Below are 22,681 nucleotides of genomic sequence, written 5' to 3' on the forward strand. Positions count from 1 at the left end.
CAGGCTGCTTATGATGAACTCGATTCATCATGCAGCTTTCTATTGTTTCACCTGGATTATTGTGGTGGTTATCGGTACATTTTAAAGTAAAAGGTGGATTTTGGTAATTTGGTACCCTAGAAGTAGGTATATTATTATTATATTACTTAATTAAATATACTGTTCTAAGTTGTAAAATAAACAGGCATCCTTTAAAACTGGAAACATTGCCATAGCATTGTTTAAGGTGAATTTCTGGCAACCACAGCTGGCAGTTTTTTTTTTTTTTACCCTAAAATTAACGGGATATTTTTTACAGTGTAGAAAAAGCACATGGCAAAACTGTGCTGTGCAGGTACACCACAGAAAACCGTAACATAAAGATGAATACCCTGTTAAAACTTGTGTTATTGCTAACAATGAAAGCACACTTCTTTATCATGTCATCTTTATCATGACTTGTCCTGACAAGAAAAACTTTTTGAGCATTGCATCATTTGGAAAGTTTCTTGCAATAGCCCTTTAAGCAATGGAAAACTGGAAATACCGGATGCTGATGTACTTTTGAAGAATGTTGGATAAAGAATCAATGACCCAGACAAGCTTTTTACTTGTCAGTCTCTCTCTCTCTCTCTCTCTCTCTCTCTCTCTCTCTCTATGTTTAATTGCAAAACACCAACAAATAAATATACTGAAGACATTATACAGAATATTACATACACTGTAAAAAAAAAAATTACATCTCCAAGTCAAAAATTTCTAGTGACTGATAACATCTAAATTTTTCAATTAGTCTGACGTATTATTTCTCATTGAGCCAATGTTAACAGACTATTGCAACAAGAATTGCACTTGGGCCAATTTAAAAATTTAGATGTGACCAGTCACTAGAACATGTTGACTTGGAGAGGTTAGAATTTTTTTACAGTGTATATGTGCAATATTATGTGTGTAAACATTTTGTCATTGCACAATTATATTAGACGATACATTTTCTGACATTCACTCAAGCCATGTCACTCATCCATACAGACACATCCTAAAATGTACAGTAGTGTTAAAAAAATAGCAGTGCATTAATAAAAGTGAATAAAGTGCAAATCTTTTATTTTTTTATTTTTTTATTTCCATATTTCAAATGTAGTGGGAACATTCAATTGCAAATCAAAGCATTAACCAAATTGTTTTTTACAGGAAGCAAAGAAAAGGAATATTAATCTGTAAAAAACTAAAATTTTCTTCAACATTTTTCTCTTCAAGCTCAAACACTTATTTAAATATTTAACTTCACTTTAAATTACTGAACTGATATGTAGTTAGGGGCCAAGCCCCGAAGGGGATAGCCCCTATTGTATTAGTTAGTTTTCTTATTAGGGGCCAACTTGGCCGCATTAATGCACGGGCTTACCTGGGCTGAAGCCCAGGGGCCTCCCATGTTCAGGTTCATGATGAGCTGAAAAGGTCATTGTTTTGCAACTTGTCAGATTTTGTCGCTGTATGTCGCTAGTCTCTATACTATGAGTCGCTCTAATGTTATTGGTAGACTGCTCGTCTGGCCACATCTAGCCTATACAAAACACCATCACAAGTGATACAACTATATTATTTTAATTTGACTAGGAATTAGGCTCAAAAGAAACAGTAGGCTATGCTGTTGGGAGAGTGTTTTTATATTACCACACAGCAGTGTTCAGTGGATTAAATAATTTACTAGATTAACGATCGATCAATCTACAAATTAAACTCACTCATTCTGTCATAAATTACTAAAACGTCATCCGAATTTGACAAATAATAAATTTTCTTATCTCTAATAGTCAACATAATGCAGGGGAAACTGTAAAATGAACTGCAGCAGTGCTAAACTTGCATTATAAAACTACAACACTCGAACTATAAATGTATGTATGAATTAAACTCACTGAGACGGTCGACAGTTTCTTTTCCATGGATCATTTTATTATATCCATGTTTGTGATTAGTTACAGTCAAATCATATAAAACAGTGAAATCGCCCTCAAACTCTTCTGTCTTGCCTGCACTGCACTCGAGACGGTGACGGGAGCTGAGGGTCCGTGTAGGCTACTTTTTGATAATTTAATTTCCTGTTTGGAATGGAATAACGAGAAATGAAAACCAGCTCGTTTATTCGTTTTTTAGTTTAGTTTAAAAAACGAAAAATTAGATTTTGGCTTGCATGGGTTCGATATTTAATCAAACGTGGGCGGCGCTGAAACGCCCCTTTCATCTGATTGGTCAAAACGCTCCGCCTTCAGTAAGTTACGAGCTTTTCTTTGTCAGGCAGAATAAGAGTCAGTACGAGTGCGGCAATGACAAATGCACTTTAATAAAATAATGTCTGAAACCACCACTCACTGTTAACTACACACAATATTTGAAGCAGAAATATGTTGCTGGTCGATTCGTGCTGCTGCGACTTGCAAGCGACCCCAATTATATGAGCCACAGTATATGACAGATTATTTTAGCATGATGTATTTCCCATTGATAAAAGACAGTGCAAATAGTTCCGTCTCTTTGGATAAAAGGGAAGTGGAAATAAAAATCAATAATAGGCTGAACTGTAGGCCTACCATGATAATATGTCCATAACATTAGATGTCTGTAGATGACCTACCCATAACTGTTACATTAGAGTTAGGGGATCACACAGTTTGTACAGTATAAAAATCATTATGTCTAAAGTTCCCATTAAACATGAAAACCCAACAACCCAATGGGAATATATCCTTGTTTTCAACCACAATACAACATCTGTCCAATGTTGGAGATTAATGTCAATCTGGCATTGGATTCTGACATCAACCTGATTTTCATTTTCAATGTTGGGTTTGGTCTTCTAAATGTGAATTTTGTCATTGTTTTGGTGCACACTAGCTTGTAGATAACAGTAAGGCTAACATATTCATACTAAAAGTAAAAAAACTTTAAATAGGGGACTATTTGAGGGAACAGCCATTTGGGTGTCCGAAACCATCGTGGAGGTTATTGAGTGCACTTATTAAATCTCTCATTCAATCCCACTACTGGAACTGTGTTCTAGAAATAAATTTGATATTGATATGAGGGTAGGTAGGCAGGCATAGATTCAGGCATAAGGTACTGTAAATATTACACACAACAATGCAACAATAATAAAACAATGCATTGACATTTACTTTTGATGGCAGAATGGCGTCTAAGCGATTGTGGTGTTCTGTTCTTGGGTGTAATAATGAACACAGCAGTCATGTGGATGTTCCTAAATACGAACCGCTGAAGACTCAGTGGCTGAGTTTGTTTTCGAATGGAATATTCCCCACGACATCAATGCTTTCATGTTTGTGTGAATCATTTCACACACCAGACTGCTTTACAAACGAGGGTCAGTAAAAAGCTGTTTTTGCTAAGAAGCTGCTCCTAAAAAAAGGATCGGTACCAACAATTTCGTGTTCCTGCTGCACCTCCAGAAGAACTGAAGTGAGTATAACGTTTTATTAACCTTTATATTAATATTTATATTAATCGCTTGCACGCTTCCCGATGAATGCGGCTATTTTTACACTCAGGGTACATTACGGCATGTTTTCTATGTACGACGTTCTCAATATAATTCATAATCCCATGTTTATAATGAACAACGCGTTATGGTTATTGTGTTATTGTGTTACAAACAGTGTGCGCACAGAACAGAGGGGCGGGGTGAGCAAAGCTCATTATCATTTAAAGACACATGCACTTAAACGGCGTGCTGAAAACAGAGCTGTTTTTGACCAGGTAAAATTTGTGTTTTCTTACAATACTAACGAGATTTTTTAATTAAAGTATATTACAAACTTTTAATTTAGACCCTAAAGAATCATATTAGCTTGTACAAAAAGGGCATTATATGACCCCTTTAAATATAAGGTGATCTATCGCTGAAATGTGTTGTTTTTGAAATCAAGTGATCAAAGTGCTCGTTGCCGCTGCGATCAGTGGCGCGGATACTGTGTTCTCTTGTGGCTCGTCTTCACTCGGACGCGCGCTTTAAACCGCTGTGGAGACTCTCTATTCGTTCCGGTGAAATTACTAAACAAAATGCACACAAACGTGTCCCTGCCTGATATACAACCACTGATAAACATGATCGGTTTTGATGAGAAAAAAAAGAACCTCTGACACACTTGGCAAAAGTTCTGCCCCTGGACCATTTAAGTACACGCTTAAAATAGTCGGATCAACATATAATATCATTGAATGCCAGGATTGGAAGTTCGGTAGCAGCGGACAGAGGCTGGAAGTACACATCAGGTATCGCGTAGGGATCACACCCTAACGATGATATTTTTTGAAAGTAGCGTTTCTTTTCAAGGCAGTCGAGGTGCGAAATGTTGTCTTTCGTAGCGATTTACTGTATCCGTACGAAGCTGTAAATCATAGCAAGCTAGCTAGCTAATGCTTGCTAATAATATAGAATTCATAGACAATTGGAAAAGTTTTTGGGGAGTTTAGACCGTACCATACACTGTAAAAAATGTCTGTGAAATTAACTGTGTAATTCTGTAAAATCATGACATCAAAATTTTGTAAATAGAAAAACAATGAAATTTTGTTAAATTTACAGTACTATTTTGAAAAAATAGTACAAATGCTAATGTAAAATACTGAACCAAACAAAACTGTTGATTTTACAAGAATGTGTTAAAATAATCATATTAATTTGTAGAATTTACAGATTTATGAAATTTAAGCAGAAATAAAAACTATGCAGAAAGCAACAATGCAGTTAAAATTACAACATGACAGTGTTCAAATATTTTTCGGACATACATATTCTCAATAGCCTATCAACAAGAAAATTTACATTTTATACATGTTATATTTTACAGACAAAATATGTTCCAAGGACAGCATCTGTGTTAATATGAATTTTAAAATTCATATTTAAAAACAGGCAATGGGTCTTTTAGGTCCAACAGCACTGTAAAATTACTAGCTAAATATTAACTGGTAGGAATTGCACATTGTATCTGTCGACAGTTAAGGGGACATTATACAATAGCCAAACCGTTCATTTGTTATTTTGAACAATTAATTAATTCAATTGTAAATGATCAAATAAAATAATTTATTTTCTTTTTCATTTACAGAATAATGTCATTAATATTTATATTTATATTTTGTTGATGTAAAATTTACATTCCCATGTAACGTTATATGAACATCTGCGTTTGAATGTCGCGCAGTAGATTTCAGATTATCGCGGGATCACGGATCAGCTGTTTTGATGAACTTCACGACGAGAGTGCGCGCACACCAATTCTGCCAGCGAGTCCGTGGAGTTTTGCATGACATATCAAATCTGGTAAGTGAACGGTTTGTTTTCTACAAACTTGAAAAACAATTATATGTTATGACTGAGGCTATTTTGCGTGGACTGGGTTTCATGTTCAGTTCAACGCACAACTCTTTCAGTTTGTTTCTTTCATGCTGAGAAACGTTAACTAGGATAAAAAAGAGCGATTTTGTTAGTTTGCTAAAAAACGTCCAACTGTCGTTTCTGCAGCAAAGCAGATTTCTGAATATCACGTGATCAGCCGTTTTGACGAACTTCATAAGTTAGAGCGCCCGCCATTTCTGCCAGTGTGCTAGTGCTAGTGGAGTTGTGCCTGACATGTAAAATTGTGATATCTTGAACTGGTAAGTGAACAAACAGTTCGTTTTATAAAAAAACAAAACAAAAAAAACAGTACCTGTGTATGTTTTGACTGGGGATATTTTGCCATCATAATGATGCGTACGATTGGATGATAAAGGCTGTAAACTGTGTAGGTTTTATTATCACCTCAACTCTTTTCAGTTTTTTTTTCTTTCATGCTGAGTAACGTTAACTGAGATTTAAAAAAAGCGATTTTGTTAGTTTGATCTAACGACTAACGTTTCCTGTCGTTTCTGCAGCAAAGCAGATTTCTGATTATCACAGGATCAGCCATTTTGACGAACTTCACAAGTGAGAGCGCCCGCCATTTCTGCCAGTGAGCTAGCTGCTAACTTAGTGGAGTTGTGTATGACATGTAAAATTCCGATATCTTGCACTGGTAAGTGAACAAACAGTTCGTTTTATTTAAAAAAAACAGTAACTGTACAAGTATATGTTTTGACTGAGGCTATGCCATCATAATGATGCGACGAACTGTTGGTTAATTAGGCTTTAGACTGGGTTTTATGTTCAGCTCAACTTTTTCAGTTTTCTTTAATGGTGAATAATGTTAACCAGTATAAAAAAAAAGAGCGATTTTGTTAGTTTGCTTAAAGTCGACTAATGTTTCATTTCTGCAGCAAAGCAGATTTCTGATTATCACAGGATCAGACATTTTGACGAACTTCATGAGTGGGAGTGCCCGCCAATTCTGCCAGTGAGCAAGTGGAGTTTACATGTAAAATTGAGATATCTTGCACTGGTAAGTGAACAAACAGTTCGTTTTATTTAAAAAAAACAGTAACTGTACAAGTATATGTTTTGACTGAGGCTATGCCATCATAATGATGCGACGAACTGTTGGTTAATTAGGCTTTAGACTGGGTTTTATGTTCAGCTCAACTTTTTCAGTTTTCTTTAATGGTGAATAATGTTAACCAGTATAAAAAAAGAGCGATTTTGTTAGTTTGCTTAAAGTCGACTAATGTTTACTGTCATTTCTGCAGCAAAGCAGATTTCTGATTATCACAGGATCAGCCATTTTGACGAACTTCATGAGTGGGAGTGCCCGCCAATTCTGCCAGTGAGCAAGTGGAGTTTTGCATGACATATCAAATCTGGTAAGTGAACGGTTTGTTTTCTACAAACTTGAAAAACAATTATATGTTATGACTGAGGCTATTTTGCGTGGACTGGGTTTCATGTTCAGTTCAACGCACAACTCTTTCAGTTTGTTTCTTTCATGCTGAGAAACGTTAACTAGGATAAAAAAGAGCGATTTTGTTAGTTTGCTAAAAAACGTCCAACTGTCGTTTCTGCAGCAAAGCAGATTTCTGAATATCACGTGATCAGCCGTTTTGACGAACTTCATAAGTTAGAGCGCCCGCCATTTCTGCCAGTGTGCTAGTGCTAGTGGAGTTGTGCCTGACATGTAAAATTGTGATATCTTGAACTGGTAAGTGAACAAACAGTTCGTTTTATAAAAAAAACAAACAAAAAAAACAGTACCTGTGTATGTTTTGACTGGGGATATTTTGCCATCATAATGATGCGTACGATTGGATGATAAAGGCTGTAAACTGTGTAGGTTTTATTATCACCTCAACTCTTTTCAGTTTTTTTTTCTTTCATGCTGAGTAACGTTAACTGAGATTTTAAAAAAGCGATTTTGTTAGTTTGATCTAACGACTAACGTTTCCTGTCGTTTCTGCAGCAAAGCAGATTTCTGATTATCACAGGATCAGCCATTTTAATTAGGCTTTAGACTGGGTTTTATGTTCAGCTCAACTTTTTCAGTTTTCTTTAATGGTGAATAATGTTAACCAGTATAAAAAAAAAGAGCGATTTTGTTAGTTTGCTTAAAGTCGACTAATGTTTCATTTCTGCAGCAAAGCAGATTTCTGATTATCACAGGATCAGACATTTTGACGAACTTCATGAGTGGGAGTGCCCGCCAATTCTGCCAGTGAGCAAGTGGAGTTTACATGTAAAATTTAGATATCTTGCACTGGTAAGTGAACAAACAGTTCGTTTTATTAAAAAAAAACAGTAACTGTACAAGTATATGTTTTGACTGAGGCTATGCCATCATAATGATGCGACGAACTGTTGGTTAATTAGGCTTTAGACTGTGGGTTTTATGTTCAGCTCAACTTTTTCAGTTTTCTTTAATGGTGAATAATGTTAACCAGTATAAAAAAAGAGCAATTTTGTTAGTTTGCTTAAAGTCGACTAATGTTTACTGTCATTTCTGCAGCAAAGCAGATTTCTGATTATCACAGGATCAGCCATTTTGACGAACTTCATGAGTGGGAGTGCCCGCCAATTCTGCCAGTGAGCAAGTGGAGTTTACATGTAAAATTGAGATATCTTGCGCTGGTAAGTGAACAAACAGTTCGTTTTATTTAAAAAAACAGTAACTATACAAGTATATGTTTGTGACTCAGGTTATTTAGTCAATGATGCTGACGAATTGGGGATTAATCAGGGTTTCAGTTTCTTTCATGCTGAGTAAGTAACGTTAGGATTAAAAATAACGATTTTTATTAGTTTAGAAGTTAGAAGCGACCAAACACCTCCACGTTTTCCCTAAAAAAATTATTGTAAGTTAAGTGGTTGCACTCAATTCATTTTATCTACATTTAAACAAATGCATTAAGTTGAACTAGTTCAACCTAATGCATTTGTTTAAATGTACTAAAATCAATTGTGTGCAACCACTTACGATAATTTTTTTTAGTAAATTCAACGAATCATTTTTTTTCAGTGTATTTAAATACAGTTACACGACCAAGTATGGTAACAAAATAAAACGTGGCGCTTTTCTTAGCGGGTTAAAAGGATAACTATAATGTATGGTGGAATAGCACTTGGGACTCGGGAGCACTTCGACTCGGTGCAGTAATATCGAAGTGCTCCCGAGTCCCAAGTGCTATTCCGCCATACATTATAGTTATCCTTTTTACCCGCTAAGAAATGCGCCACGTTTTATTTTGTTACCATACTTGGTCGTGTAACTGTATTTAAATGGGGAAAACGTGGAGGTGTTTGGTCGCTTCTAACTTCATCTCTGTTTGGTTCCTAATGAATGAACTGGGCTAAGCTAAGTGCTATCAAAGTGTCGCCGCGCGCCAAGAGCGATTGAGTGCACGCACTGAGACGAGAGAGGTATGTATCAACTCGTCTTAGTTAAGGGAATGACATAGTTTAATATGAAAAAACGGTGGAGTGTTCCTTTAATGAAGACTGTTTTTATTTTTGTTACTGTAATGTTGTAGTATCTTTGTTTGAATATTTTTTTCTTACTTTCTTTTTAGGTCGATCCTGTTTTTCAGCTAAACGGTTCATGCTGTGTGTGGATCAAAACATTATACTTGACAACATCCACTCCTTCATTTCCGCCCTGTGCATGATGTTTGGGAGCTATTATATCTTCAACATCAACATCAGAGCTGGCATCAACCCTGGAGTTTCTGCAGAGGTATGTCTTCTTGGATAGGCTTTATGCAACTATTTCACTTTATTGAACTTAAAAAAATTAAGGTACTCAGACTCTTAAGCCGGTTTCACACCGCAAGCGTCAGCAGCGCGTATTTTTTTCGGCGTCCATGTTAATCAATGAGTGTATTCACACCGCACGCAGAAGTGGCGCGGCAGCGCGTAGCAGGAGCAGAGCAGGAACAGCAGTGCCGCGATAGTTTCGGCGCCTAGTCTATTTTTAACGTGCCGCTTACGCTGAATTAAAGAGACAATGCATTGATCATGGCCAAAATACACCGCAGTTTTACCCAAAAAGCGCATTGATGATATCTATTGTGTTTTAAACAGTCAATCAAATGACCAAAAGCAATTTAAAAAGAAAACAAATGTCCAAAAACAAACTTGTTTGCCCGAACAATAAAAACAAAGATGAACCAAAAGTTATATAAATGAAATTATTAATAAAATAAGCTTCTTGACAAGTCTTTTCTCTTAAATGTATTTGAAAACGAAATAAAGCAATGCCAACTTATCCATTATAGACAGAGCCGGATTAACGCAAAGGCAAACTAGGCACGTGCCTAGGGCCCGATTGGCGGGATGGGGCCCAGACAGGGACATAAATAAATAAATAATAAAATGTACAAATGTCCTATCTACAATTTATTTCAATATTTATTAATTATCTAAAAAATAGTGACGATGTTTATCTTAACCATAGACTGTTACATTACTGCAGTTAAACCAATTAATGTGTCCGTTACAAAGCGGGTGCCGGCTTCTGAAAGTATGTGTAACGAACGCATCCATCAGGTGCTGCGAGGCAAAAGCCTAATAAGCACACAAAGAAGCACAGCTCATAATGCAGGTGTGTGAGTTGTCGTCATCTATTTTGGAGTGATTGCAATGTATTCTAAATATAAACTTGTACTGTAGATCAGTAGCCTGGCAAGCCAGACGTACATCAAGATGTTTAGTCTGGCAACTCACCATAGACACGCTCAATCTGATGGGTGGGATAAACGGCTGTCTTTCAAATTCCCTCTGCACACAATAGGACAGCGCTTCAACCAACCAGAGCGTTTTCCCAACAGCGGAGCTAACGTTAGTTGATAGATTCAACTTTTAAATCTGGCCGACAAAACTACGAACACATCTTCCTTTTTTTAAGAATGACTTAAGTGCCGTTATTTGTTCTTTTCTCAAAGAAAAAGTTAACTCCAAGTCCTCCAGAGTCGCGGACAAAGCCGGTTCTCCATCCGCAGCAGCCGTCATTCTTTGTTTTCAAGTGGCAGGAACCGTCGCAACTCTGTCGTCATATGTTAAGCCCGCCCCCGCCTACTCTATACACGACGTGATTGGCCTGACCCAATTTAGGTTTTTGCAGCAAAAAGGTCTATTGAGAGTTGCTAGACCCACCCTGGCTGCAAAATAATTTTGCTGCCGCTAGGGTGCGTCTAGATTTCTAGGCTAGTAGATCAGCGTCATTTCTGGAAAAATCATTCACCGCTTTATTACGAGTTTAAAAGAGCGCGAGCGTCATTAACGTGCCCAGACGCGACGCTTTGAATTTGCGCGTACAATGAATAACATCGCGTCGGGAGCTGACTAGTAAAAAAGCTACAAAATTAAAAGACAAGACGTCTGTATTCTAAGTTAAAAAGCCAACACACTACAACATTTTTAAATGTTTCAAATAAAGGATCTCATATCTATGGGTCTATCTTCTAAATTCTGCTGATGATTAGATTATACCCTGACATTACGCCAATAATATCAGTTTATATATTTTTTTCTGCTCAGTTGCGATCGTGTCTTTCTCTTCCACTTGATTTGTGTGTATAGCATATTTAAGGTAGCAATGCAATATAAAAGCACTTATGCTCACTGAAGTGGGATTCTGGAACTGTGAATAAATTGAATAAAACAGCAAAATAACAACAACAACAATAACATCTTCATTAAACAAAAAAGAGATTACCTTAGATAAAGTTTGAATAATATGTACATACAGTACCGGTAAAAGTCTGGACCCATTACTATTTTTAATGTTTTTGAAAGAAGTTTATTATTATGCTCTACAAGCCTGCATTTATTTGATCAAAAATACAGAAAAAAACAGGAATATTCAGCAAGGATGTGTTAAATATAGTGTTGTCACGGTACCAAAATTTCAGTATTCGGTACCGATACCAGTGAAAATCCACGGTTCTCGGTACCAATTTCGGTACCAAAGCTTAATTTAGATTAAATTTACATAATTATATTAAAGTGTATATCACAAAGATGGAAACTGTAGTATTAAAAACACTTTACAATAAGATTCCATTTGTTAGATAACATTAGATAAAATGACCTAACAAAAAAAACAATAGTTATATACTGTCGCAATTATTCTCCTTTAGGGGTTAATTTAAAAATAAATTTTTAAAATCAAAAGTTAACATTATTTCTGTTAACATTATTTAATGCACAATGAATGAAGTGAACAAACATGACCAATCAAGTGTTTTGTATTAAATAACATTCACAAACATTAATTAATGTTGTAAAAATATATTGTTCACTCAATGTTATGTTAGATAACGCATTAAGTAATGTTAATGAATGGTATCTTATTGTAGCATTACCAAACTATACAGGAGATAAAATGTTTTATTTGACTTGACTATACTTTTATTTAATCCAAAACTGTATTCATATTTAACTTTAAAAGGGCTTTTTAAACCTGCTAAGAGTTATCCAGCCAAGAATAAGACTAGAACTGCTTTTCTGACGGACTGATATTAATGACGGCTTTTTATTTCTCATCTCCATAAATATATCTAGTAGTAAAGCTAATGCAAGGGCTAGAAATCAATTAATAGGCCTATGTCACACTTCCTCGTCGTCATGGAGAGCGCAGTTCGCACAAGCGTTTGTACTCCCGTGGCGTCTGTCGTTGCTATACATCCATGAACGCACATGGAAAAGCGAGCGCGCCGCTTCTATTATGAGTGCGCTTGACTCGCGCCATTTGAAATAACGTATCTGCACGCGCAAAAACATCAGCACCACATCAGCAGCAGCACCGCCGATCGCCATCAGCGCTTTTATGAAGAGGACGCAACTGCACGCGCTTCGGGCATGCACGCGCATCAAGTACCGGGTTTGAGAAAACCTGGTACAGTGACGTTTAAAAAAAAATTAGTACCGACTTGGTACCGAAGTACCGGGTCTTTTGACAACACTAGTTAAATATATAAAAAGTGATAGTGAAGACTTTTTTAAAACAACTTTTTAATAATCAAAAATCCTGAAAAAAAGTATCACAGGTTATAAAATAAATATTAAAGGAGATTTTGTCAAAATTCTGTCATCATATACTCACCCTCATGTTGTTTCAAACCTGTATGAATTTCTTTCTTCTGCTGAACTCAAAGGAAGAAGATATTTAGAAGAATGTCAGTAACCAGACAGTTTTTGGGTCCCATTGACTTCCATAGTATATTTTTTTCCTACTATGGAAGTCAATGGGACCCAGAAACTGTCTGGTTACTGACATTCTTCTAAATATCTTCCTTTGTGTTCAGCAGAAGAAATTCATACAGGTCTGAAACAACATGAGGGTGATGATGACAGAATTTTCATTTTAAAAGTGAACTTCTCCTTTAAGCACCATTTCTAACATTTGATAATAAATCAGAATATTATAAAGTTTTCTGAAGGATCACGTGACACTAAATTCAGCTTTGCATCACAGAAATATAAAGTATAGTAAAATAGAAAACCATTATTTAAAATTTTAATAATATTTCACTATATTATTTTTCTGTATTTTTGATCAAATAAATCCAGGCTTGATGAGCATAAGAAACTTCTTTCAAAAACATTAAAAATAGTAATGTGTCCAAACTTATGTACTGTGTAAGTAAAAATATACTGCTTTTAAAATTAAATGTTGTATAAATAAAAAGGTTAGGAATCATATTTGTTTCAAGTGTTTTTTTATTGGGGGTGGGGGGCCTCCAACATGAATTTTGCCTAGGGCCTCCTAATGTCTAGAACCGGCCCTGATTATAGATATACTCTGTCTGTACAAAACCCGCGGTTCAGCGTGTCCTGCTCCTGCTCACCATATGCACTGCTCCTGCGCTGCTTACGCTCTGCTAATGCGTGCAGTGTGAAACCGGCGTTACGCTGTTGACGTAACATATACATTACAACGCAACAGTGCAACTCTTCCAAAATGCCAGAATGCCGGCTTACCGTTTGCCGACGATATTCAGTTGAGCACCACGATGCATGCGTGCGATTCGTTCCTTATTGGAGGACTTGGAAGCGTTGCATTGTTTATGTTGCGTCAACAGCGTAAGAGTCTGACACAGGCTAGAAAAAAATTGTTGAATAAAGTCGTTATTTTTGTTTGTTTTGCCTACAAAATGTATTCTCGTCGCTTCATAAAATTAAAGGACAACTCCGGCGCAAAATGAACCTGAGGTGTATTAACACATTGGTGCCAAGTCGGCCGTTCTCTGGGATTTGTTTTCATGATAATCAAATGTAAGAGTTTTATCTCTAAAAACTGATTAGCTTATTACGCTAGTATATGGGGCAGCAACTAAGTCAAAATAAATCGCTAGTTAATAACACTAACAAGGCTCAAAATAGCCTCACACTAACACGGTAGCATAATGAGGGGTCCCTACATGCAAACCGAAGCATTGAGAACTTTGTAAGTGTACAGACAGTTTAATAAGAAGATACTTTATAAAGACAACACTTCGCGTATCTTCTTATTAAACTGTCTGTACACTTACAAAGGTCATTATTGCAATATAAACATATGAAATGGCCTTTTATTTTATCATTGATTTTTAACTGGAGTCACTGATAAACTGCAGATGTCTGATTGACAGGCCCAGCTATTATTAAAGGGTTCGTTCAAGGGATACTTGCCCTAATGTCTTTCCAAACCCATAAGACATTTGTTCATCTTTGAAACGCAATTGAAGCTTTTAATTAATGCTTTTTAATGAAATCGGAGAGATTTCTGTCCCTCTATTGACAGCTACGCAACTACCACTTTGACGCATCAAAAAGTTCATGAAGAGATTGTAAAAACTAATCCATATGAATTGAGTGTTTTAGTCCAAATTTTCACATCACTTTATTTGATGAACAGATTTATTTAGGTTTTTATTCACATATAAACGGTCAGCAAACACAAACAAATTCAACCAGCCCTGCTTGATGCACAAGAACAAACCTCATTGGTTCTTGAGAAAGCTCAAACAGGCTGCCTGGTTCTCGCATGTCAAGTGAACATGCTTGAGCTTCTATTTACCACAACTGATGTGTAAGCTGATGAATATGTGAATAAAAGACTAAATTAACTTCAATTCAGATTCGTTTTTCAATCTCTTTCAACTTTTTGAAGCAAAGTTTCAGTTGCGTAGCAGTCAATGTAAGGATCAGATATCTCAGATTGCATTAAAAAATCTTAATTTAATATCTTAAGAAGACTTAAGAAAGAACTAAAGTCTTACGGGTTTGGAACGACATGAAGGGTGAGTAATCAATGACAGCATTTTTGGGTGAACTAACCCTTTAATAACTAAAATATTTTATTTATCTTGAATAAAGAAATGTAAGTTATTTTTTCTGTTAATAAAACTATTTTATAATTAATAAGTTGCCTGTTTTTCTTCTTTCCCAAGGTGTTTTTTCTCCATCAACCCAGAGAAGGGCACCAAAGTGGAGAATACACAAACTTCACGTCTCAATGTGAACCCAAGAGTCCTTACTTTAATTCAGGAAATTTTCAATGTCTGAAACTATGGACATTTGTTTGTACTTTACTCTGAATAAGGTTTGTTTCAGCTTCTATGCTCAGTTCTGAAGATAATTTTTTCAGGCGAGTTTGTATGCAACTTAGTTTTATTGCTCTTATATTTTGTGATATTGTCCTGTAGATCAGTTTGCAGAGTGATATTGTGCTGTACATCAGTTTGCAGAGATTAATTGTTTAACAAATATTCTCTTTCTTGCCCTCTCCTTCTCTATTTTTCATTTTTACTCTTTTTCTCATCTTTGTTTCCTTCCATCTCTTTACCTCCATCTTTTCTCTATCAGTTCCAATGAGATAATTAAGCTGTACATATTACAAATGTGTATGTTGTGCTGCTTTAATATTAATAAAGAAGGCAAGACAAAAGGCAGAAAATTGATGTTTTTATGCAGTTTTGTACTGAAATGCACAGTTTAAAACTATAAAGTTGTTTACACTACAGTGACTGTCATTTTTACAAAATTATTCTGGCAACCACAGCTGCCAAATTATGTTTGTAAAAACAACAGGATTTTTTTGTATAAACAAACTTAAAGTCTGTATTTCTTACAGTAAATCCCTGTAAATTTTACAGGATTTTTTTTACAGTGACTGTAATTTTTACAAAATTATTCTGGCAACCCAGCTGCCAAATTTTTTTTGTAAAAATGACAGAATTTTTTTTACAGTGTAGTACTGGGACTACTCTCATTAGAGTTACAAATGATTTTTGTTACAAATGATTAGAGTTACAAATGATGAGTGTTACTCGATCTTAGTGCTGCATTTGATACTACTGACCACAACATTCTTTTAAATAGACTCGAAAATTATGTTGGCATTAGTGGAATTGCATTAACATGGTTTAAATCATACTTATCTGACCGTTATCAGTTTGTAGCAGTAAATGAAGAGATGTCTTATCGATCACAAGTTCAGTATGGCGTACCACAAGGCTCAGTACTAGGACCGTTGCTTTTCACTCTGTACATGCTACCCTTGGGAGATATCATTAGGAAGCATGGAATTAGTTTTCACTGTTATGCCGATGATACTCAGCTCTATATTTCTTCACGCCCTGACGAAACTTACCAATTCACAAAATTAACGGAATGCATAGGTGGTATAAAAAATTGGATGACTAGTAATTTCCTACTACTTAATTCTTAAAAAACAGAGATTCTAATTATTGGACAAAAAACGATGGCTGCTCTGTCAAGTCTTCGTCGTCGGTTAGGAACCTGGGTGTGCTCTTTGATACCAATCTTTCCTTTGAAAGTCACGTGTCTAGTATCTGTAAAACCGCATTTTTCAGTCTTAAAAATATATCTAAATTACGTCATATGCTCTCTTTGACAAATGCAGAACAATTAGTCCATGCATTCATGACATCAAGGCTAGATTATTGTAATGCTATTATGGGTGGTTGCCCTGCACGCTTAATAAACAAATTACAGCTGGTCCAAAACGCAGCAGCTAGAGTTCTTACCAGAACCAGGAAGTATGACCATATTAGACCAGTTCTGTCAACACTGCACTGGCTCCCTATTAAACATCGTATACATTTTTAAATATTGCTGATTACTTGCAAAGCACTAAATGGTTTAGCTCCACAGTACTTGAGCGAGCTCTTAACGCATTATAGTCCTTCACGTCTATTGCGATCTCAAAAGTCCGTCCAGTTGATAATACCTAGAATAAAATCAACTGCTGGCGGTAGATCCTTTTCCTATTTAGCACCAAAACTTTGGAACAGTATTCCTCACATTGTCCGGGAAGCAGACACTCTGTCAGTTCAAATCTAGACTAAAAACACATCTCTTTGACCTAGCATACACATAACACATTATAGACTTTTATCATTCAATGTTAGGCTGCATAGATTAGGTCAGCCGGAACCGGGAACACGTCCCATAAATCTGATGTACTCGTTACATCATAAGAAGAATGGCGTCTACGCTAATATTAGTCTCTCTGTTTATGTCGAGGTTTACCGCAGTCCGCCGGATCCAGGCTGTATCCAGATCTGATGAAGGACCTGCGCTTGGATGCGACGACAACGCAGTCCTGAAGTGTCAACTAGGCTCTTCCCTGTGAAGGCCTCCCTCCCCTCCCTTTACCTATCTACAGATAAAGCGTTGTCGGGATAATTCCGGTTCGCGTGGCTACGTGGAAGCGATACAATTCTAGATTATTAATTTTAAGGCCAGACAAGTAGTATGTTGAGGGTTGATTTGTAGGGAAGGACTACACGCCTGCGCACATATATTCAAACGCACATACCTATAGACTGAACTCGTAATACGCATGTGCACGCCATCGGCGTTCTCACAGGTTCGCGTTTTTGAAGTTTGCGCAGAAAGAACTTAAGAGTTTTCTGTTAAAACGGTGTCGTGTTAGCAGCCCCTAAGTTAATAACTAATGATTGTTGCGACGGAAGTGAATCAATCAAACTAACTTTAGCTGGACAATAACTTTATTCTAGAAATGCTATAAAGCCAAAACACTTTACTTTAATTTCCTATTATCAATGTAAAGCTGCTTTGGAACAATCTACATGGTTAAAAGCACTATATAAATGAAGATGACTTGACTTGACTTGACTTGACTTGTCAGTATCATAGACAGTACTCGGTAGGTACTTAAGATTGCGGTGTGGTTAACAAATGAGGTTAACCCAACCATTAGCCCAAATGACTTGAAAATTGGCATGAACTGTCTTTGTACAAGGTGCCACGATAGTCTATGAAGACATTGCCGTATCTCAAAAAACATGGCCGCCAATGAAATTTGAGTAGCTATCAGACAAGGTTACCGGAGGCTGATCAGAACGAAACTCAGTGAGCATGTTCAACGCATGGCTCTAGAGTTCTGTAAGAATTTTGAAAGAAATCGGCCCCTAGTTGGCGCTAACTAGTTTTATGCCTCTATAATCACGTTGTTTTTCACACATACACACAATATTTATGCCATTTGCTCCACAGACAAAATAACAGCTGAAAAGTAATGTCAAACTAATAGCTTTCTTTTGTGAAGCAGGTGATGTATTATTAGTTTCATTCATTATATTAAAACTGTGATTCTACAACAGAAGAGCCAGCAGTTTTGTGGCAAACAGATAAAGTGATATCAGCATATAAATCTCAGTAATAAAAGTATTCGATAAAATATATTTTATAACAATATGCAAACCAATTTGCTTCCCTTCTTGCTTAATAAAGAACAATTAGTGGCACCTTTTCACAGAATGAATTAAACTCCACACTGCTATTTTTTTTAACACATCCCTCTTAATGAATTATTTAATTACTCAGAACAAGCAGCGTGCATGTTATGATAGTTAGGTATGTTGTTTTTCTATTACACTTTACTTCATCTACAAGTACATTATTTGTAATGCAGAAATATCATGTTTACTGCTATCACAATTTTAATGATTTTATAACAAGGACCTGACATCCTTCTGTAAACACTGAATGTTTTATGCAAAATCTTCTGCAAGTAATGTTTGCTTCTTAGTTATAAAGTCTCACTGCTGCAATCAGCCATGAATAGCTTTAGCAGGTAAAAAAATATATAAAAAATCCTTACACAATGAAAAGGGCTGCTAATGGCCTCTTCCTGTCCAAATTCCTTGGACGCAGACAGTGTTGGGTATAAATATGGACTTCTGAAACCACAAGGTCACATGACTTAGACACTTTCTAAAGGAGCACTCAAATGAACACTACTTCAAGTACACTTTCTGCAAAGCTGTTTATACAATGCATTATAAGGTTAATTTGATTGAATCATAAAGGTATTGTAGATTACACAAAATCTTTTGATAAATGGCTACACAATTTTTTTATTTTGTCATTCATCTGAGTATCAACATTTGTGAGATTTAGACAATTAAAGTTTTGAGGTTAATTTATCTAATTTTGTGACATTGTTTTATGTTGAATATCATAGTTTACACCCCATATAGTGTTATTATTTTTAATAATTATTGTAATTCATGGGGTTATGAATTAGATGAACATTTCAGACATCTTCGCTTTCATTAAAACTGAATGAGTGAAGTCATTAAATTTGTATTTAAAGTGTTGCTATTAAGACATATCTTCAAGCAACATATAGGCAATTCAATTTATAAGAAAATATTCATATGCCTGTATATTAGTCAATTTTATCTTTCAGGTAAATCTCATTTTCTTCGGGAAAAATTAAAATTTCTCCGGGTCAAAATGACCCGAACACAACCTGAGTAAGGGGAGCATCTTCCCCAATCCATTTGTTCCCACAAAGTTTTTAAACCCAAATTATATTATTTGACCATGGTTAAATGGTGTTATGCATAATAATGCACATTAACTGTACTGTACTTCTAAAACTCATAATGGAAATGTTTAACCAGTCCTCTTATCTAAACAGTATATTACATTATATAACCATAAAGGTGTCCAACTGTGCAAGGTTTGCAAATATTTGCACTCTTTTTTGCTAAAAGGTGTGGTCGATCAAGTGAACATATGTTGAACATGACATTCTTAAGACATAATGAATTATGGCACACACATGTTCAGTTACCTGAAAGTACTTGCTTTACAGTGTTACCATTGCTACTTAAAAAAAAAGCAAACAACAATGCAATTACAAGAACTCTTTAGCTTGTTATCGAAGACAAAAAAAACAAACAAAAAAGTTTCACAGCGAGCTCATTCTTACCTCTTTCAATGTTTTTTTTGCAAGAGGGGTTCAGTCAGAGTCCAGTTGAGGGTGTTTTCTTTCCTGCTCACTAAGACTTGATGTGGGTCAAGCACACAGCGGATGCTCAGTGAAAAAAAAACTGAGAATGCTTCCTTCATTCCTTTCCACTGTCTAATATACTGACCAGTCAGGGCCAAACTCCACCTCCATGAACACTCCCCCCTCTTGCTTTAGATAAAACAAACCTTGAAGCCGAGTGAAGGAATGGCCCTCTCCTTTTTCATACCCCAACAACACCCCACCCCACCCCACCCCATTCCACCCCATCGTGTAAGCAATGTGTCAAGCTCATGTTCAAACTGACAATGAAAAGCTTTTCTCATGAATGATTTTATCAGTGCATTTCACTGGTATTCTCTCAAGTTTGAGCACAGTTTCTGTTAATCATTTGTCAATATATTGCATGTGATGTCTTATCTCTGACACAGAAGGCATGGTCATTAAACAAGAGCCCGCTTAACCTGCAGCTTTTGGTTTTGTTGTGCAAATATCTTTGAAGGAGGTTTAAGTATCATAAATTAAGACAGTATTACAGTCCTTGACAGTATATCTTATTGAACTGAATCATCACTTATCTTGCTACAGCTGCATTACAGCAGAATTTGAAGTTGATATGTTTTCTTCTTGATTCTTTGATGAATAGAAAGTTTAAAAGAACAGAATTGATTTGAAATAGAAATCGGTAGAAATACATTTTTACAGTCCTGTTCCGCATGTACATACTATGTTCTTGTTATAGCAATTACAATAACTGGGTTATAACTATAGGTACTAACCCTGAACCTAACCTCAAACCATATAGTTAGTTACCATATATTACCAGTACTTAAACCGTAAGTAAACCTATACTGTAAAATAAAGTGTAACCTATTTTTTGTAATATTATAAATGCATTTACTATGCATTTATGTGTTTATCTTAGTTAATGCCTTAATTAAGATATGAACAACGGACACTTTATTTATTCATTCATTCGTTTTTTAAACAGTTACTTATAGAAAAACTTTAGTATATAATAAGGGCTTTATAAGGGTCCAATTCGAAATCTGACCCATTTTTTAAACCAAGCTCCATTTCACTTAACATGAAACTTCAATAAATTCCTGTAACCCTCCTTCATGTTTCGCAATACACGTTGCCAGAGAAATCAATGACTTTTTATAATTCTTAACCAAGTTTTATCTTGCCCTGTTTCTTTACATAATTTAATGTGCAGAATATTTGCATATTGGAGAGAAGATCATGTTGCTAATTTGACAGAACAAGCTATGCATGTTGCCAAAACCACACCGCACCTCCTCTTGTTGCTGTTCCCTTACAGGCAACAAGCCAGAGCTGTTTCAGACTTCTCAAGTCTTTGAATTCCTCATCTTTCAGTGAAAAGGGTTGGTATGTTGACACCCCCACATTGCTGCAGACAGAAGTGACTAAAGAAGAACAACATAAGAATACACTGGATTGCATGCAATGTCTTATCTCTGTTTCTGGTGGAGACACTTTCACTGGGCATAGAATGAGGTCCTGCTCTACCCATTGCTCTTTGTTTATGGATAAACATAAGAAAGCAAAGATACCAGGTTAAGAGGGACCATTGACTAATAATGCCACACATAAGTGATTGAACCTAGAATTGATCACAAAGTACTCAAGAGAATGATTGGTGAAATGTGTTGTTTTGACTATAGTTAGGTTGGTGATAAAATGTAATTGTGATGCTTTTTCTGATCAACACTGTATTATAGTTTTCAAACTATCAGTCTTGATTAAGGAATATCTGCACAGATCTATTAAGGATTGTAAAATTAGGAAAATCATTAGACAATGTAGCAATTCATGTTGAAGTAAACCTTCAGGGTAAATCAAATCTTTTCAACTTGGAATTATCTGAGTTTGCATGTTATGGAAAGGATCTTGTAATTAGCTGAGCCAGCTGAGCATAGCTGTGGTTTCAAGGTGTGGTTTCATGCATGTACTTTCATGTTGAGAGTGTTGTATTCAGATGCAAAAATAAATTTCACTCTGCTCCAGTTTCTTTTGTTAGAGATGTTCCAATCACCATATTCATGTTTAAACCACTCCATAATTTGGATGATATCTCGTTTGTCTTTCCGTTCACTTTTCACAACGTCTACTCCCACACTTGTTAGCAGATGCAATCGAGAATAACTGACGGAACAACTATGCAAGGCTTGGCCAAAAGAAACAAGGTGTGGCAGTTTACAGTCTGTTTTCTTTTCTGAAAAAAAAGTTTTTACTCATACATATTTTTTAAACAATGCTATTTGCATAAACCATTTTATCTTTTATTTATTTTATATACTTTTTCTAATATTTACAACCCCCTAGCAAAATTTGAGATGTGCCTACATTTTTTGAATAAGACGTATAACAAAAAATAATTCAAAAGATTAAATAATATAAAAAAAAATTAATTAAAAAAAAACCTATGCCAGAAGGGTAGATTTAGCCTTAAACTCTCCCTAGTAAATTGTTATAAATAATTGAACAAATTAAATGTTTTCATGTTAAATTATCTTACAATTAACTGAATATCAACAACAGATTATGTCAAATTTCTGTGATTTTAAGTATTGCATTCAGTAGAGATTAAATCGTCTGAGGTGAGCAAGGCCAATTATTTTCATCCCACTTTATTTTAAATGTCTTTAACTATTATGTACTAACATTTGAATTAATCATTTGATACAATGCACTTACTGTGTACATGCATGTTTTTACTTATATTTAGTAAAATAACTGCATGTCATTACATAATTACAATGATAACCCTTTCTTTACCATTTAACCCACCCTTAAACCAACCCATCCCACCAAACCTGTCCTTACACACATCCCACCTCAATAGCAGCAACAGTGTTTTGCAATCATAGTTAAAGACACCTTATATAAAGTGTGACCATTATTTTTAGTGTTTTCATAAAGTTGCTATGCACCCTAAATAGTGTCTTCCTTGACAGGAC

General features: G+C 35.6%; 1 protein-coding gene and 1 long non-coding RNA gene across 5 annotated transcripts in view; one reads left to right on the forward strand and one right to left on the reverse strand.

Annotated features, from left to right (window-relative positions):
• eppk1 (epiplakin 1) overlaps positions 1-19,803 on the reverse strand; it is a 38,113-nt gene extending 18,310 nt beyond the window's left edge. For 2 of the 4 annotated variants that reach the window (XM_082185631.1, XM_082185632.1), the window contains exons 1-2: positions 19,659-19,803; positions 18,540-18,618 (exon numbers count right to left, since the gene is read on the reverse strand). The gene's annotated coding sequence lies outside the window, so the exon portion shown is untranslated. The remainder of the gene's footprint in view (positions 1-18,539; positions 18,619-19,658) is intronic. The other 2 variants (XM_082185633.1, XM_082185634.1) reach the window with 2 other exon arrangements.
• On the forward strand, positions 4,844-15,502 carry LOC309510769. The gene is made up of 4 exons (XR_014210430.1): positions 4,844-5,661; positions 5,920-6,059; positions 8,977-9,140; positions 14,839-15,502. It is a non-coding gene; the product is annotated as an uncharacterized lncRNA (long non-coding RNA).
• Positions 19,804-22,681: the final 2,878 nt, after the last annotated feature.

Source organism: Leuciscus leuciscus (assembly GCF_965113295.1).
Source record: "Leuciscus leuciscus genome assembly, chromosome: 12".
NCBI lineage: Eukaryota > Metazoa > Chordata > Actinopteri > Cypriniformes > Leuciscidae > Leuciscus > Leuciscus leuciscus.